This window comes from Suricata suricatta, chromosome 6 (assembly GCF_006229205.1).
Source record: "Suricata suricatta isolate VVHF042 chromosome 6, meerkat_22Aug2017_6uvM2_HiC, whole genome shotgun sequence".
NCBI lineage: Eukaryota > Metazoa > Chordata > Mammalia > Carnivora > Herpestidae > Suricata > Suricata suricatta.
Genome location: NC_043705.1, coordinates 66,090,169 through 66,109,780, shown reverse-complemented (window position 1 = coordinate 66,109,780; position 19,612 = coordinate 66,090,169). Strand labels below are relative to the sequence as shown.

The following is a 19,612-nucleotide window of genomic DNA, read 5'->3' as shown; positions in this document are numbered from 1 at the left end:
ACTTCAGATAGCTGTGAAATTAGGTGATTAACTAGTTGCTACATAACCTTCTAATTTCTATATAAGTCTAATTATATGAAATAGAAGTTGGGGTTTTGATTTTTTACTTTGCTTTTCTGTTTGGAGTGTAATTATAACTACTGTAGTGTAAATGATGAAAAATAATTGCATATGTTAAAAAAATAAATAAACAGGAAAAAAATTATTTTAGTCATATTTGATCAAGTATTCTGTTTCTCTTTGTATGAAAAATTTTCTCCTTCTGCATCTTACACATCATTTGTATTTTTTATAGTACCTTGTCATAGGGGCTTGAGAAAAATTGTTCTCAAGGGTGCTTGGATGGCTCAAGCCAAAGTCATCTGACTTTGGCTCAGGTCATGATCTTATTTTGTCATTCAAAGTTCAAGCCCCACATTTTGCTCTGTGTTTGCAGCTCAGAGTCTAGAGCCTGTTTCAGATTCTGGGTCCCACACCCCACTCCTTTTCCCTCCTTACCTCCCTCTCTCTCTTTCAAAAATAAATAAACTTGAAAAAAAAATTGTTTTCACTGTTTTACTAACACAAATAAAATGTGTTTTAACAAAGATGTCTTCTTTCTGCCTCCATCCTGGTTAAATGAAATACAGTAACGCATGTCTGCTTCATTTATAACAAAGAGTGTGGAACTGAACCAGAAATCTAAAGGTACAAAAGTACAGCAAGCATGTTATTGCCCACCAATACCCAAGGGCTCCCACACACTTCCCTGCCACACCCTCTTTAGGTAATGCCACACGACCCATGGTTACAGGTCTATGGAAGAAAATGGTACAGTGGCATGGGCACCTTCTGGCCAAAAGCATTTCGAAGTCCATAGGGGACCCTTCCACTCTCAACCTTTGTCAGAGAAGCCACATGTTTCAGAGGGTGCAGGTCCAAGAAGCAGAGCCTCCTTTAGCCTATGATCCTTTGTGACCATGAGGAACAAACCCCACACATTCTCATTAGGCAGGTAGCATAAGTGAGAAAGAAGTTTCACATGTGGTATGCTACTGAGATTTTGAACATTGTTACCTTAGCTCAGCCACTGTTACTTGAATAAAAATAAAACTATGTATATTTAATAATGGAATGATCCAGGTTATAAATCAAATGGAATGATCCAGATTATAAGTCAATTAGTAATTAGTTGTCTTTACTCTTAAAAAAACAATTATTTCTCAAAGTAACTTTAAAAAAAGAAATTTTGCAAGAAGATTGAGAACATACTGAAAGAACAGGAACCAACAAAGAGCACTAAATAGCAAAAATGAAACAACATCCATCAGAGATAAAGTTAGACCAAAAAAATGAAATTTATGCCACTGGTTCAGACATAACACATAGAAAGAAAAGCTGTATTCTGTGTTTCATAATGCCAGAACACACCTTTGTTCAACATTAATGGATACTGTATGTTATTATGCACTATTAATGCTCATATTAGAATTCTAGACAGATGTTTACCAGCTGCCAATAAAACTTTTGAGAATGTCAAATGGAGATCAACTGAGATACGAGACCATGAAAATGATACTCTTTATCAGTGGTTCTCAAACTTTAATGTGAATAGGGATCACCTAGAAATTGGGTGAAAACTGCATATTCTTGCTATTCGTATACACTATGTCTAGAGAAATTACACCCAACTGGCAATTTTAGCAAACATCCCAGGTGACTCTGATGTAAACGGTCCCTTTACCAAAAAGTATCCTTTTCTAGGAGCCCATTAGAAACTGGCTCCAACATAAGTGTAAAATACACTCTCTACACATACTCTGAAGTTTACCCTTCCCTTTAAATTTGTTTTATTAGAATTTTAATATTATATTGGAAATATTTTCTTTATATATATATACATTTATATCTTTACATACATATATTTTATATGTAACATTTATATATTACATATTTATATATATTTATATTTGTATGTAACATATATAATGTTTTCTTACACTTTAACTGATATCTACATATGTCTTCCAGCAGCTTGAATGTTTATTTGATTAAAACAATCAAAACCATTTTTCTAACAAGTATATATTTCTCTAAGGTTGGGCTTTCATTTTTACTATCAGTAAAGGCATATTTTAAAGAGTTTTCTTATTATCTGTTCAATTAGAACAATCTATGATGATTAAATGAGATACCATATTTAAAATAATTATTATTTTTTAATGTTTTTTATTTATTTTTCAGAGACAGAGAGAGACAGTGCGAGCAGGGGAGGATCAGAAAGAGAGGGAGATACAGAATCTGAAGCAGGCTCCAGGCTCTGAGCCAGCTGTCAGCACAGAGCCCGACGCGGGAGATCATGACCTGAGCCGAAGCCGGATGCTTAACCGACTGAACCACCCAGGCGCCCCTATTTAAGATAATTAGATATATGTTTGGAATATCATAAGCCTGAATAAGACTAGATATTATTATTCACTAGAACATAAGTCTCATGACAGTAGAGACTTCCTATGTTTTATTCACTGCTTTAACTTGTGCTCCAACACTTAGACTATACTTGATAAATATCCGTTGGTTTGTTGGATGGATGAATGGATGAACAGGACCATAAATATTGTTATAACTATCCCCTACTTGGGTAGACATCATTCAAAAGTGTAAGGGTTCAATCCTCACGCCTGGTGCTATTTATTTTTTTGGTTGTTTCACCATTTGTCTTCCCTTCCTTGCCCTCCTCACCCTCATCCTCACATGTTCACCACCCTCGCCAAGACGCATAGTCCTTTTCATGCACTGTTTTCACAGGATGACATTTCAGAGTTGCCTCCATCTAGACTTCCCTGAAGTGGAAAGATTATCACTCGAACCTGGGACGTTGCTCAGCACCACAGGATGCACACACATGAGGCTAAGAACCAGTGGGTCCAACTGGGCAGCCTCAGGTGTGCCAGGAATCCATGAGGTCATCCGCCCCATGTGGAGTTCAACAGTCTCTGGTAGTGAATGCACAATTGTAAACCTGCAAGTTGGGACTCACAGGATGCTCCTTAGCCATGAGTGTACAGCAACCTGGCAGAATAATGGGCTGCCACATCCAAAATTGACATTAGAGAGGGTCAACAACCATCTCTGTGCTGCTGAGGGAATAACAAAGTTGTGCAGAACATTAGCTTAAATCTTTTCGAAGCTTCTATGGATTAAAAAAGGCAGCTGAATTAAAAAAGACTTTGATTAAAAAATTTATAAGCCCTTCCAAAAAAAAAAAAAACATCAAATGCATACTATCAAACACTGCAACGGGAGTAAAGAAATCTTGACTTGCAACACAAGTTACAACACATCTGCTAGTAATTATTACAATGATTTTATTCCCTAATTTTGAATAATGACCCTGTTCCTACCTTTTAAACCACACAGATATACATTGTACATGACATTAATGCTACATTTGTTTCTCATTATACGTGTTTCTCATTAACAACTAATTAGTCTTGATTTTCCCCCTTAAATTATGTAGTATTAAAAGAAATAGACCTTAAAAAATGTCAACAGCAGTCAGAGTTAAGTCAATATTAAAGAAACAAACAGTGCTGGCCTATAGTTAACCTTGCAAGCAAGAGTAAAAATTGACCAAATTGCATGTTTAAATTAACCAAAAAAGGATGAGGAAAAAAAAAGAAAAACATGTTTCACACTACATTTTCCTGTGTGGAGGAAAAAAAAAGATTAAATATGCTGCATTTGGGATGAAACTGGATTATATTAGATTCGAACCACCAAAATGTTTTTTTGTTTTTGGTGTTTTTTTAATGTTTTATTTATTTTTGATGCAGAGAGAGACAGAGCATGAGAGGGGGAGGGGCAGAGAGAGAAGGAGACACAGAACCGGAAGCAGGCTCCAGGCTCTGAGCTAGCTGTCAGCAGAGAGCCTGACGCGGGGCTGGAACCCACGAACATGAGATCTGACCTGAGCCGGAGTTGGAGGCTTAGCCGACTGAGCCACCCAGGCGCCCCACCACCAAAATATTTTTATCCTTCTTTCCTGAATTGATGATCTGTACAGTGTAAGTTTTTTAAACAAACAAGAAAAAAGTTTGCTTTCAATAAATTATGCCACATTTTTAAATTTAATATGTAAGTGTTTTTTATCTTTTTAATTCAACTATAATTAACATCCGGTTTTATATTATTTTCAGATGTACAAGAGAATGATTCCACAGTTCCATGCATTACTCTTTATGTTATGTTTTAAAATGCTATTTTTAAACTCTAAAACATCGACTGCCAAACTAAAACATCCTAATCAAGTCAAACAATTCTAAACAATATGTTGGTCTGATAAAACGGGAGAAAAAGTTTTTCTATTTTCGTCATAAATTATAAAATGTGTTATTTGTTAAAAAATAAAGGTTATAATACACACCCCACTCTTAACCCCTATGCCTGACTACACTACATTTTAAAATACTATCAGATCCCTTTGATGCCATGTCTAGTCCACTATAATTGTAAATAAATTTTAGAATTGTCCTAATTATTTGACTAGAAGCAGAATAGTTCTAATTACTTACCCAGCCAGCAACACGGCATCATGGGAAGAGACGTCTGTAGTAGTGCAGCTTCCTGCAGTGTGAGAAGGTACAAGTTCGGCACGTCCCGGATTTACCCTCCCCGTCAAGGGTTTATAGTAAAATAGTCCTGACACTGATGTCTCAAAGACCCAACAGCTGAAACCACCTTAACAAGGTATTAATACTGCAACACGCTCCATAAACTGTTACCAGCTGGAACCGGGGGAGGGGGGTGAGGGATGGGAGCAAGAGACTGAAGAAGTCGTTTCACAGTTGGAAGGGACAGGAAACACAATAAGAAGTTAAAAAATATGAACTTAAGGGGACTTTTTTGTATAATTGTTTTATTGGGAGGAACAAAGTCTGATACAGAACAATGTTCAAGTAATGTATTAGCTACTCAAACCACTTGGAGCTATTTTATATTTTCCCTTCCAATAAATCTCAATTTGGGCCTGGGAAAAGTGCTTTTTTTTCCCCCTCTGTTGTCTCAAAAAAATAAAATTGAAACTTCTTACTTTAACAATATCCTACCAAATGTTTTATACAAATAAAGAAAAAGGAGGAAGAGGAGGTGAAAGAGGAAAAAGGAGACTCCAGCATTCAGAACTTGAAGCAACTGAAGTAAACAAATGAGGGAGTCTTAATTCTAACCATGACCTACACCAGTGTTTCTCAAACTATAATAAAATCACCAGGTATGAGAATCACCTGGAGATCTTGCTGCACACTTCAACTTATGATTCAATCGGTCTGGAGTGGGATTTGAGAGTCTACATTTCTCAAACGGTCCTCAGTGACCCTGACCCTGCTGGTCTGTAGGCAGCACTTTGAGCAACAATGACCTAGAGTTCTCTGCATGTTGACAGGAGTCTCTACTAGATGGATGCATTCAACCAGAAACTGTAACTGGTCTGTTATGCTCTAAGGTTTCTAAAGAAGACCTAATAGCTGGCTTTAAGGGCACCTGTGTGGCTCAGTCAGTTAAGCTCCGAGTACTGATTTCAGCTCCGCACATGATCTCAATGTGAGATTGAGCCCCGTGTTTGGCTCCGTGCTGTAAGTGGAGTCTGCTTAAGATTCTCTTTCCCTCTTCCTCTGCCCCTCCAGCCCCCCCTCACTCTCTCAAAAAATAACTACGCTTACTGTGTGATTTCTTAATTATTTCTTTTTTGTATACTATTGGTCATAGCTTTCGTGTTTCCTGTATATTCTACATATGGGTTATTTGATTATTGATAAAACATTCAAAACCAATTCCCTCCTATTATAGAAGGAAGAAGGCAGTTTCAAACTGCATGCACACTAATAAACCAGCACCAGCCGCACCTAAGAAAAGCAAAATGTTAGGCCAGATAATGTCTCCAGAACTATGAAAAAAAGTGTATTCTTATGTGGCAGAAATCAGATTTGGAGTGCTGATTCTTGTTCCTGCTAAATATCCCTGGGGTGAAAATACTGACAACAGCTAAATGCCAACAGTCATTTATTCTGTCATTTAAAAAAAAAAGAGTGAAGTTGCATAATTTGTATCATCTCTATAGAACTTTTGTATGTAGATCATATGGAGGGAAAACTTTTAAGGTAGTCTTTCGGCACAAAGTGAAGTTTTACAAAAAGAGGGGAGGAATTAACCTTTATCTAGATCTCAGGTATATTGCTTTATTCTACGTCTGCTTGCACAACAGAAAACTCTGTTTAATAGTAAACTTGAACAATAACTTTGATGAGAAGCCCTATTCTCATGTCTCATGTACTCCCAAAGATTCAGAACCGTAAGGAAGAAACTCCCCTACAGGCAGTAGGAAATAGTTGTATGGAACAACCAGCAGGTAGTCACAAAGAAAAATTGGGAAACTGTCAAAAGAGGTTAATTCCACATGAATCCAAATATCCAGTCTTTTCACAGGGAATAAATATCAATCCATGTAAGTGTTTGATCAGAAGTTCTAAAAGCTAGCAGCTGGTCTAAATTTGTTTCTCAGCCAGTCATTTTGGTGTCATGTAGTAACAGACATGATATGAAAGGTAAATGGAGGGAATAAACTTGTTATTTTTGTCTTCTTTATTGTTATCAAAGGTTAATGAGATGCTAGAAAGAAGACTGATAAGAAAAGAATAAGACAGGGCGCCTGGGTGGCTCAGTCGGTTAAGCTTCTGACTTCAGCTCAAACTCACAGTTTATGAGCCTGAGCTCACAGCTCAGAGCCTGGAGGCTGCTTCAGATTCTGTCTCCCTCTCTCTCTGTCCCTCCCACACTCACACTCCATCTCTCTCTCCCTCAAGTATAAATAAACATCTAAAAAGTTAAAAAAAAAAAAGGTAAAACCACATGACAAACTAAATTTACAAGAGTGAATAAGGAAGAGAAAGCACTCACACTACCCTAGTGGGCCTGGCCAGCCACGAATACAGTAGAAAGGCCAGTGCAATGGCAGTGTCCTGCCAGTGGGCCACAGGGGAAGAGCAAAGAATAACAGGAAATGGACAGAAGGAGAGAAGGGACTCATGTATTTGAGCAGGGAAAGAACAAAATTAACATGCTTAAATATTAAAAAATCAAATCAGAAATCCAAAATCCTGAATATGTTACCCTAAATAAAATCTATGTATTAGTGCAAGGGCTACCACAGGGGAGGAGAAAAATGAAGTTGGATTCCTTGAAAAATCTCCATTGCATAATTCAGGCAATGAAATTCTGTGAAATTTAACAAAGCAAGTTATCTTTGAGTAGCTAGCTCCCTTCTGTAAACTCACTGAGACTACAGAATCAAAAGAACATCTCACATGTATGTAAGTAACGATCGCCGAATTCTATTTCTGAAACCAATTTTGCACTGTATGTTAACTAACTAAAATATGGAGGGGGGGAATGAACATCTCACAAACACCATATCACTCTGAAAATACACTGTTTTCATAAATGTGGACAGCAGTAGTCAAAGGACATGTCTAACATCTGTTTTCTTTTTATTAAAACCACAACTTAAAATACCATCTCAAATGAACAACCCAAAGTCTAGCTCTAAAACTAAAATCCTACTTTGGGATGAATGGATACATTTTTAAACCAAAATTAATTTAAAATATTAGTCCTAAACAGATACTTATTGGGAGTCACTTTATTTTTCTGGGATATAATGTTCTCCAAAAGTAATACAGTAGAATAAAAGATACATTTAGGATAATATCATTCATTTTTTAACATTCCCCCCCCCCTTTTAAGTGTATCCCTTCTAAATACTTTTTAATCCACTTTTTCACTGAAAAATAAATGGGTGGAGGGTGCCTCAGGGGAGCACCAAGCAGTAATTTAATTTTAGTCTCACAGTGACATCTAGTGGTGAACACTGGCTAATCTACTGCAATTAAGTATAAAAATAGAAATTGCTGTTGTAAATGAGAGGTTATTTCAATGAGTATCTCCCATTTGTGTGTAAGCACCCAAAGCCCTCACTTGACTCTGCTTCTACCACCCCATGTGTTCTTTAGGAGACTTAATTTTATATTGTGTTTAGCACCTCATTACTGGTTCATCTCTCTTGCCTACATGAGACAAATACAAGATCAAGGCTTGCAATTGCCCTGTTAATATTCTTTACCCATACTTCATGTTAAAAATGTACAACATGGGTGATTCAAAATAAATATTCAACAAATTTCTTAAACACACATGTGCACCATTCTTGCATCCTTGTGAACAACTGAGCAAACCTAAAGACAGGTTCCTTAGCCTGTCTCTACTCAGCCTCTCTCTCCTTGGCTTCACCACATTGCACAAGACCAGGAAAATTGAAGTCAAGTAGATCTGCATGTTATTCCTATGTCTTAAATATTACCTGTGTGGTCAGAAAACACTACTTAACCTCCATATGTTTCAGCTTCCTCATTGAAGAAATGAGCTAGTCCCAACCTAGGGATTAAATTAAATGATGTATGAAAAGCACCATAAAGTGTGCATTGTATAAAGAGTTTAATATGTTTGGTAATTTGCTTTGGTAACCTTCTACTAGATGCACAACCAGCCAAATGTTCTAACAATCCCCAAACAGTCTGTGTATATTCCATGCCATGTACCTTTACCCATGCTTTTGGAAGACTTCTTCTTCAAGGGCTAACTCAAGTGTATCCGCTTCATGAAGATTGCCTCAACACAGCCTCTTCTGCTCTAGTTTCTCATTTCTCTGCTTCGAAGCCACAACCAACTTCATGAAATGACTCCGCTGGCTTCACTAATACCCCCTCCTCACTGGACTTTAAGATACTTTTGGACAAGACTCCTTACCAGAGTAAGTCACTGAACAATTTCAGGGAATAAGCAGTCAGTAGTCACTAGCTTTTACAACCCTGGCGAAGTGGATAAGTTCAGATGTGTAGCATTTCTTTAAGGAGACATGTAAATGCCAGTCTTCACTCCAGAGTCAACTCACGGAGCCAGTTTTATTCTATTTGATGAACACAGGATTTTCAAATACTTGAGAGTAAATGAAGACAGGGGTTTTCAAGTCATTATTAGTAGAAACTTGTATCCCTGACTCCTTGTTTCAGCTAGAGATCTCTGGTAGCATGCCTTGCCTCTTGCCGCATTTTCTTTCCATGAATCAGGAGTAACTGGCACACTTGGCAGGTCGTGTTAATTTACTAAGATCTGTAAGGAATGAAGACAGAGATTTTCTTTCCTGATGCCCCAAATCAATGCAAACCAAGGATCCAGGCAAATAGAACTCCCTAAACACTGCAACTTCTTGCCCTTTGAAGTGTGTATCCACGTGTTATAAGCCAAAAGGTGAGGGGCAGATATGGAGAAGTGTCAGTGGATCATTTCTAAACCACTTTCTCAGGGGTGCCTGGGTGGCTCAGTTGGTTAAGCGTCTGACTTCAGCTCATGATCTTGTGGCTTGTGCCTTTGCGCCCTGCGTCAGGCTCTGTGCTGATAGCTCAGACCCGGGAGGCTGCTTCAGATTCTGTGTCTCCCTCTCTCTATGCCCTTCCCAACTCATGCTCTCTCTCACTCTCTCTCTCGCTCTCTCTCGCTCAAAAATAAATAAATATTAAACAAAAAATTAAAGCACTTTCTCCAAAAGCTTCATCCGGGGGGAAAAAAAGGAATGTTTTTAAATCTGTATCTTTCTAACCAGTGTTGAGCTCTCAACTAAACTCACACAGAGGAAAAGTACCAAATTAGCCTTTTTTAAACCCTACCAAGTTGCATCCATAACTTTTACTCTTCTATTTTCTGCTTGCTCCAGACTTTTGAACAATGTACGACAATTTTGAAGAAAGACAGTATCTGCCCCTGTGCTTACAGACCCTGCCCTACTCTCCTCACCCTATTCCCAGCCCCTCTGAATTCAAACAATTATAACCTTCTCAGGGTGCTTCCTGACATGTCATTGAAAGGCTCAAGGAAACATGGGCCAGCGCTGCCACACTGTAGTGCCCCCTCGCCCTGGTAAGACAACATTTAAGTACAGGATGTTAGAAAGACCAGAGTCCTTCCTTAGAACTGGACTGTCAGAATGGGGCTCTTCCTAGGCTGGGATTGCTGAGTCTGTGGGGTAGGAGTCTTGGGCTGCTGGCAGGCATTTTCTCCATTATTGAAAAGGGCTTCTGTGCAGAAAAAAGCCTATCAGAGACCAGCAGAGATAAAAGCTGGGTAGACAAAGAGAGTCCTGAGGTTCTACGGCCCCTTTCCAGGATGTGAGGTTCTGGTTCCCATGCTATTCCTCCAGGCATGTGAGCAATTCCTGCTGGAAGAGCAATCACATTTCCTTCCTGCTCAAAGTAATGTGAATTGAACTTTTTTCACAGGTCCAAACGAATCTTGAACAATGTTAGGATCTCATCATTAAAGGTTCTTTAAGGTCTATTAACATCTCATACACACACACACACACACACTTTTTCCTGAATTCTTTCAGCTGGTCTAATGCTTAAAACCTTCAGTTCCAGGAAGGCAGATGCTCCTACCTAGAGAGGTTAATTATTATCCCATAATAAATGGAAGAATATTTGGTAGACCGACACATGAGAAATTGCTATAAACTATCACAACTTTCCATTTAAAAACAGCCTCAAGAAAATTTAGGAAACAGATGATGTTTGTCATTAGTGTCCTAAAACATCTTTCCAAATTCCTCTATGTACTTACAACAATGCCTCCTAGACGTTGTGCTTCGACACATCCATTCCTTAATATGTCTGGTTTTAGGAGCAGCTGTTGAATACCTGAATGACTACAAGGCATCTAGAATTCTTACCCCCAAAGTGTCCAGGAAGCTTAATAAAGCTAAACGTGGAGAAACCCTACTTTGAGGGAACCCTATTGAGAAAATATGTCTTTATAAAATGTCAGACACCTACTTTCTTCAGGGATACTGGAACTCAGAAGTAATGGAGTTACAGAGAAACACTTTTTCCACAGGTGCCTGGCCTGGGTTCGTTAGGCCTACACAGATGATAACAGGGTACTTGGCCTTGATTCATCATAGAAGATTGAATGATCATTTATTCTTTAATTACCATAAACTAAGGTTACTTGTAATGACTTTGAAATCTGTAAATTTGTATTGTAAAATGCTTAAATTTTGTTTAAAGATAGTAGATTTGTATTGCCACCTATAGATTTCAGCAGAACAGGGTCCACAGGGTTTCCTCTGCTCTCAATGCTAGATTAGGCCCTTAGGAACTTCGAAAGACACAGGTCTCCCTCTGGTGGCTCTGAGTATGGAACAAATAAAGTCTAAGGCAGAGGTGAGAAACATGGGAGTCAGACTAATAGAAACTGCCAGAAGGCTGCTGTGTACAGGCTGGACCCTGGTGAGGTGCTGCTGAAATCTGTCCCTTATTTCCTAACTGACCCGTGCGTCCTGGCACCACTTTCTAATTGCCCCAACCAGTGGAGGATCTCTTTTTCAATATTTCCAGGACAAAATGGGATCTACTAGAGGACATCCTAGAAAATGACAGACCCAGGATTTGAAGTTTCTGCCTTCAACAATACAAGCACAGTTGCCAATAGAAGCAGCTGACCTTAAAATAGGAAGAGTCTCTTGGATTATCAAAAAGATCCTTTTGAAATAGCTGTGGTCAAAAAGAATCCTAGAGTTAAAAAGTCAATGGGGGGAATGGGGAAGTAACTTAGGAAAGTATAAGTAAGGTGATTAAAAACTTATATCTAGAAAATTCTGATTATCATTATTTTTAATCAAAAGAAATTTTTCAAAAACATAGATTATTTTCTAACTTGTGAAAACTTCATTGGCATGCACCATGTTTAGAGGGTTTTTTCTTGTGTATAAAATAATATACTTAAACATTAGACATGCCATGGCTCAAATATTACCATATATTAGCTAGTTTCTATGGTTAAAAAGTTGACAAACTTACAAATCAGGGTTTTGCTTAGACATTTATAGAGGACTAGCATGTACTCAATGAAGAACAAAATATACCCTGAGCCTAAGTAGTAGAAATCCAAGGTATATGAACTTAACTTACAGAACTGTATCTATAGTTTTCTACACATATAGCCACTGATGTCTTCAGTAAGTCTTACAGATTTTGTGAAAGCACCAACACCATTACTATACATTTAGCCTCTCCTAACACATTTTGTGTAGGAAAGAGCTTAGTCTGTCAACTGTGTCAGAGAAGTATAATGTAGCCACCTTCCCACCAATCCAGAAGTGACTACAGTAATGCACAGAGGGCTCTGAATTAATTCAGAACACTTGCTTCCTCCAGCTCACCCCTGGCTTGTTATACTATGATGAAAACAATATTCCTGTACTCCTCTTACTTAAGAGAAGTAGAATGTGGCATAGGAGAATTAAAAGATTAAAATCATTAGAGATGGGAGTGTGCAATGACAGTTAGGAAAGTATCATTCCCTTTCACTCAGCAAAATATGCACCTTTGCTATGATCAGCCAACCATTACACTCTATAGTATATATGCAAGAGAAATGAAAACATACAGCCACACAAAGACTTCATTCATAATGGTAAAAAACTGGAAACAGGTGTCCATCAACAAAAGACAAACAAATTAGTCATTACATTTGACATAGTACTCAACAATAAAAATAAATGAGCTATGGATAGTTAAAACAATATGGCGGAGTCTCAAAAACATGCTCAGTGAAAATCTTAAAAAGAGCACGGATATGAATGATAACATTTTTATGAAGTTCTAGAATAGCACAATTAATCTGTCCTGAAAAAAAATCAGAACAAGGGCCTGGGTGGCTCAATCAGTCAAGCATCCAACTTCAGCTCAGAGCGCACTTCAGATCCTTTGTCCCCCTCTCTCTGCCCCTCTACCATGCGTGCACTCACGCGTGTGCACGCTCTCTCTCTCTCTCTCTCTCTCTCTCTCTCAGAAATAAACATTAAAAAAAATCAGAACAGTGGAGTGAGAGCAGGAATTGCCTGGGAAAGGGTGCAAAGGAAATTTCTGCTTGGATTACATGTGAGTATGCATTTGCCAAAATCATCAAATCATAAACTTCAGAAGAGAATTCCACTATCTTTAATCTTACCTGAAAAAAATACTAAATTCTAGCATTTATTATGTTAAAGTGCTTGGTTGATGAAGGGATACTGATAGGAATCTACACCAGAAAATTTAATTTTGAAATGCATCAAAACATATAGGATAGATTGATGTATGGAAACAGTCTCAATTTTTAAAAGCAACAATTAATGGATATCAAGCATCCACATAAGTAACCAATTAAAGGAGCAATTTTTATTTAGAATTTCAGCATTCATCAAACCTATTTGCCCTGTACTGTTAACTGTTGGAACTGGGGCAGGTCTCAAATCATAGCCCGTCTCTTGTGTGAATACCAACATCCTCTCAAGGAACTTCATACGGCAGTAAGTCAGTCCCCCAACACTCAAGAATAACCCTAGGTCAAGGAGAGTGAAAATTTCTTCAGCTAATGCAGAATAAGAATTTATCAAAATAGAAAGATCCATTTTCAAATTTCAGACTTCGTTTAAGTTAGAACAAGATAGCCAAAGTCCCTGGAGTCCTTTAGAACTGATTCTTAAAACAAAGGTCTGGCTCATAAAAAATTATGAGCAAATTAAGGTGATCTTATTTATTTCCTTGGTAGAGCATAGGACCTCCTTCACAAATGCTAGCAATCCTGAACACTGGATGGACAATTTTAAGATCTCCTTCAGCATACACACCTCAACATGTGAAATTGTTTTTGGTACGCAGTGCATGATACAAAGTTCACATAGTTATAGGATCTTCAGCTAACCCTTTTATTCTTTCTTTCATTTGACACAAATAAGGACTCCAAACTTTACCTTACTTTGCCTTCTTTAGGATTTATTTTGTTCTAGAATTTAAAGAAGGACTGCTGTGTCGTACAGAATCCAAACAACCCCATCTGGTACTGTGAGCAAAATAATTTTGTGAACTATTAGAATTTGCCCTTGCATACGCCCTTGGCCTAAAGTATTTCCCCCCTCTCCAAGGCAGAGCAGTATGGAAATGGCCGGGTTTTTCTCTTTGCTAAACTCAAGTCCTTAATAATGTCTCATAAATCATCTCAATTCTCAGCAGTCCTTTTGTAGGAAATGTAGACTAGGAAAGCTTCTTATCAAAAGGAACACAACCCTCCAATACAGATTGCAATTCAGAATTTGTCCAAAAATAAGGATTTATTTTTGTAACTCCTAAGATGAACCCCAGAAGAAGAAGAGAAATAGAATTCTTTCTTTGCTACACGTTATTTTGCAATATTGTTTATTCTGGCTCTGAAAGCTTTATCTCAAGGGAAAACAAAACCGAAAGTTAAAGTGGCAGGTATAACTGTGATCACCCTCACTGTTGGTCCTTCACAGAGGTGGTTAAAATTGAAGAAATGTCCCAGACTTCAACTATTGTCTCCTTCTCAGCCTGCTCAACAGATATGTAGTATTGCCCAGAAACTTCTTTTAAGATTTGATTTATTCAAAATACTCTTTAGCCTTTGATATTCAAGAAAATGACACTGATACAGAAAGCTCCATGTAAATCATCAGAGGGTCAGAGAACCTAGCTTCACACTAACCTTCCTTATCCTTGAATCATAAAATGTTCCAAACTTAAAACCTGTTTCACTTTTAATCCATGAATCTAATCAAATGTGCAGACTTAACTGTAAATTAGTTGGATGCTGTCAGTGCCCCATTGCCCATGCAATTTTGAACTCCAAATGCTAGCCTTGGGCAATGAATTTTCCAGGACCAATTTTGATGGATATAAAACCTCTTTAATCAGCTTACAAGGCTAATAGCCCCTTTATTTAAGCGTTAAGTCTGAGAGTATTATGTGTGGGGTACAGAAGAGAAAGTGTTAACAAAATGAGAGGGTTAAATAAAAGTCTTATTTCTTTTTTTTTTTTTACCATTGCCCTTCTTTTAATTATTTAGAACTAACCAGCTCTGCAAGCAAGCCAAAACTCTCAAATGCCATAAGATTTTCCTGACTTACCATTCAAAAAGCATTTAGTGAGCTCCTACTTTATACCAGGGTCAGAAGAAACAACCATTTAAGATATGTATGTGGCCTTAAGAAGTTATGATCATAGTGTATGATCCACTGGCAAAGCAAAACAGGGACTTTGTTATTTACCCTCTCTTGTGCTGAAATTCTTCACGGTAAAAATAAATAGGAAACCATTTTGGAAAGACATCTCTAAATTCCCCTCCAGAGCTGAAATTCTGTGATCTTATAAATTTATTATATTTTCTTAGCTGTGTTAGATTTTTTTGAAGTTGGAGGAAGAATGAGAGGCCCAATTTAATATAGTTGAAGTTATGTTGCTGTATGAATTGAAGAATAACAAAAAAAAAATAATAATCTCAACAGCTTTACTGTAGCAACCCAGCCTACTTTTATTCTTCTGAAATATCAAGTTCTAAATTCCTGATGGCTCCACTACTGTCTATTTCAGCTTCTGAAATATCTACTGCTCAGTGACTTTGTTATTTTTTCAGTTGGCTTTTGCAGATGGCAGCTTTGGCAACCTCATGGAGTCTACTAATCGCTTTCCTTTGGGAGTCTATGATGCTTCTGAGTTGCTTTACCATCTGTGTGTCTCACCTTTGAATGCCTTCAGAAGATCTAACCAGGTCCAGTCTCCTATCTCTTACACAGAATATCCTCTTTTCTGAGATTCTCATGCCTGACATACCTCTGCACAGATCACCAGCCAGGACAGTGCTGCATTTCTCTGCTACAGATGCTAATCCCTCATCCAGTTCAGCTGTGCTCTCAAACAAGGTCTCCCCTATGCCACGGATAAGAAACCAGCTCTGCCTGTGTCCTTCAGAAACAAAATATGGCGATAGGTGGCATTAAAACAACTACCTAATAGGTCTGGATGCCATAAATGTAAATCTCATCTGGTATACACGTAAGGATAAAATTCAGAAAATTTGGCTGGGCCACCTCTATAGCAAGGGCAAAATAAGGAAGTCTTCATCTCTAAGTTAGAATACTACCTCAAAAATGTTACATGTAAAAGCAGAAGTTAAAAGAAAAATTCTAAACTCACATATTGCCTTTTCAAATTATAAGCTCAAAATTATTAAGACAATAAAAATATATACATGGCTTCTGATGAAAAATCTAAATGTTAAAAAAAAATCTAGCCACAAAGATCAGAAACATTTATCAAAGGGGCTTATGTTTCTGATAAATATTTAAGTGTGTAAGGCAGAACCACTGAGAACAATAAATACTTTATAGCTGGCACTTTGTCAAACCTATAAGTGGCTCTGCCTTAGAATTTTACATCATCACTGAATTTACAGTCATTTGATAAGTGGAATAGGACAAGAATTACTTCTTCCTAAATCTAAACCAGGTAATAAATCTAACATCAGGATTCTTCTTATTGTCTGTTATCATCTGATGACAATGCCTTTTACCTTCATTGTCTTGGCAGAAATATGCTATGTAAAATTATAATGTCATATCACTCACAGTGATTTAACACTATCCAGCCCATACCATTTTAATCAATCAAAATTGTCGCTTTTTAGTGTAATGATTTTGTGGTGAATTCCCTGTGTTTAATATGATATATGGTCCTATCTACCCATTGATTTACTATTCTCTTCCAAAGTCTAACAGCTCGGGAAGCTGTTCTTGCTTTTGGACACCTTTGGAATTAGCAAACAAGAATAATTTGTGGTAATAAAAAATGCTAATTTCCATGGCACAATGATAGCTAAAAAAACTATCTTAAGTGTAAGTAGCTGCAGCTAGTTTAAAGTGCAAATAAAAGATGGCTTTGTGAATTAAAATCACAGAAGACCTAGAGTTTTCCCTCTGTATCCACCTATGTCAAGGCATCTGTAATACCAAAACCACATACCTCAGTACATAATCATTCCTTCCACACTATCATGAAAAGTCAGGAATACACAAAGTATTCCCCTTTATTAAATGCAAGCATACATTCCATAAATTTCTTTGTTCTTTAAAAAAATGGCAAGGTAGTTTAAAGTGATTTTATTAATATTTATAAATCTTTTCAGCTTGAGATCAGCTAATAAAAATCAACCCCAGCTCCTACTCCTCAACTATATTATGCATTTAGGATTGGCTACAATGCAATAACAATCAACCACCAAGTCTCAATGGCCAAAACTATACTTTTTGGCTCATGCTATGTTTCCCAAACTGATCCACAGGCAGTCATCTGGGGACTCAGTGGCTCAGGGACCCATGCTACAGACTCCACTTAGGTCACCAGAGAGTCACTGAGGGAGCCCAGTTTATGGAGGCTCTGCCATCTTGTCTGTGCACCATCTGGAATGTGTAGCCTCCTGAGACACTGCAGAAGGGAAGAGAAAGCTTGCAGGTCCCGAGCCAGTGATTACATGGCAAAATTACAAGTCTCTTGTGCTCATAGCCCATTGGCCAGAACTAGTTACACAGCTCTTCCCAACTGCAAGGTTGAGGGGAAACATAATCCTTCTGAGTGCCTGGAAGGAGAAAATTCGATATGGATGAGCTTAAGAAGCCTAAAACTTACATATTTTTAAAGAATGAAAAATGTCCAAGTTTATTACAAGCAACACTCCTTGACTCTCCTTGTAGAATCTTGAATGCCACATGACTACCTCTGGAACTTATAATGTAAAGCGTTTACAGAGAAAGTGACCTGTGTGACAATAAATAAGTTAAGATTAACAACTGATTCCATTATTTAAACTGCCAGACATATTTAAATAAGAGAAAGCAGATATTCTGCCTATAGGTTAAGCTAATGAAAGTGCTTGTCTTTAATTTTTTTAACCTATTCCAATTGGCAAAGTAATTAAAATAATTTAAAATAAAATGTTTCATTTTGATGCCCAGTCATTTCAATTCTGGCTTGTGAAGCATAAACACAGATTTTAAGCACAAAAATACTAATAATAAATCTAAGATTCCAATATTTCTATTTAACAGTGGAGTGAGTTGAGCTTTTTCAAACTTGTTAAAGCTCCACACTGTTACCACCTCCACCAGCCAGGCCAGGTGCTGTCACTGCAATTTGCAGTGGGCAGGATCAAGAGCTCCCACTTGAGCTGGTTGCCCAAGACCCACCACCGTACACTGATGGGGAGAGAAATATGAGAGTTCATTCATTCATTCAACAAAAAAAACTACTGAATGTCTATGATGTACCAGGCATCTGAGAATACAGCCATAACTGAAATAAACTAACCCCCTTCAAAAAAAATAAAGCTCTTCTTTCTTGGACTTCATATACTAGTGAGAGAGGAGAACAAACAAGATTAAGGGGAGCGATAGAATAAACAGGCATGAAACATGAGAAAGATAATTCCATATAATGATAAATGCTATGAAAATAAAATCAAACAAAAGGTTAGAGACAGGAGTTTGTACAGAATTTGGAGTACTTTGAAGTAGATGGTCAGAAAAAATCTCTGAGGATGTGTCATTTGAGCTGAGAGAAGGAAGGTATAAAGGAGCCAGGAAAGAGAACTTTGGGTTGAAGCAAACCTGAAGGCTTCATGTCTTAAGGCAAGAAAAAGCTGGGCATAAGACAAGAAAACTTCCAGGATCACAGAGGTAGAAAATGAAGAAGACTGGTAGATGGGCCAAATCAAGACAGGACCAGAGAAAAATAAAATGGTCCCCAGATTTTTAAACCATTAATGTAGTGTAGAACAAAAAATTTCAGGCAGTAATTAATAGTTATTATTAAACAAGTTCAGTAGGACTGCTAGGATAACAGAAAATCCTCCAATTCCAAAAAGCATTCTATAAGATGTTTAGGTATTTAAAATTACTGAGTGATCAGAATAAACTTCAGCGCTGTAAAGGACAGGAAAAATAAGAGATTGTGTCTGTCTTGAGAAATCTACCACTGAATGCAAAAAGCAGAAGATATGCCACTTGAAAATGAATCAAGGACTTTTGAAAACAAAATGTAACTAAGTGCAAATTAATGCGAAACAAAGTATATCTCAACTGCAAAAGCTAGAGTCAGAAACAAGTGAATTGGTAAGAAAAAGAGAGTGAATTTTAGAGTTTTGAAGTAAAAGGCCAGATATAAAATTTGCTTTTGGAAGGCTTGAAAAGTATCAAAGATATCCCATGCAGAGAGAAATAAGTGTGCTAAGTGTGAAAAAAAGTTAGTGTTTTGCTACATAACAAACCATCATCATACAATCTTATAGCTTAAGGCAATTTATTATACTCTCACACAGTTCTATGGATTGACTGAGCTCTGCTGGTGGTGCTCACTTGGGTTCTCCAATGCAATTGGAATAAGACAACGACTATGGCTCATCTGAGCTGCTCATTAAGATGGAAATTACATGATGGGGGTTTTTTTTTGTTTGTTTTTTTGTTGTTTTTTTTCCCCCTAGGAAGTGTGTCTTGGGTTTTTCCCTTATTACTTTCATTACTTTTTTTTTTTCTCTTCTTTTTTTGGTGGTGGGGGTGGTTATGTTTAAATGAAGTTGCTTTTACAGCACTAAAGACTTAATCATCCATTTCCTATATAAAAGGTAGCTACTTTTTTGCAT

The 19,612-nt window shown here is 37.4% G+C and overlaps 1 long non-coding RNA gene across 1 annotated transcript in view; it reads right to left on the bottom strand.

Annotated features, from left to right (window-relative positions):
* Window positions 1–8,962: 8,962 nt before the first annotated feature.
* The window catches only part of LOC115294635, a 108,129-nt gene continuing 97,479 nt past the window's right edge, over window positions 8,963–19,612 (bottom strand). Inside the window, exon 5 of the long non-coding RNA XR_003910013.1 lies at window positions 8,963–9,201. This is a non-coding gene — a long non-coding RNA (uncharacterized LOC115294635). The remainder of the gene's footprint in view (window positions 9,202–19,612) is intronic.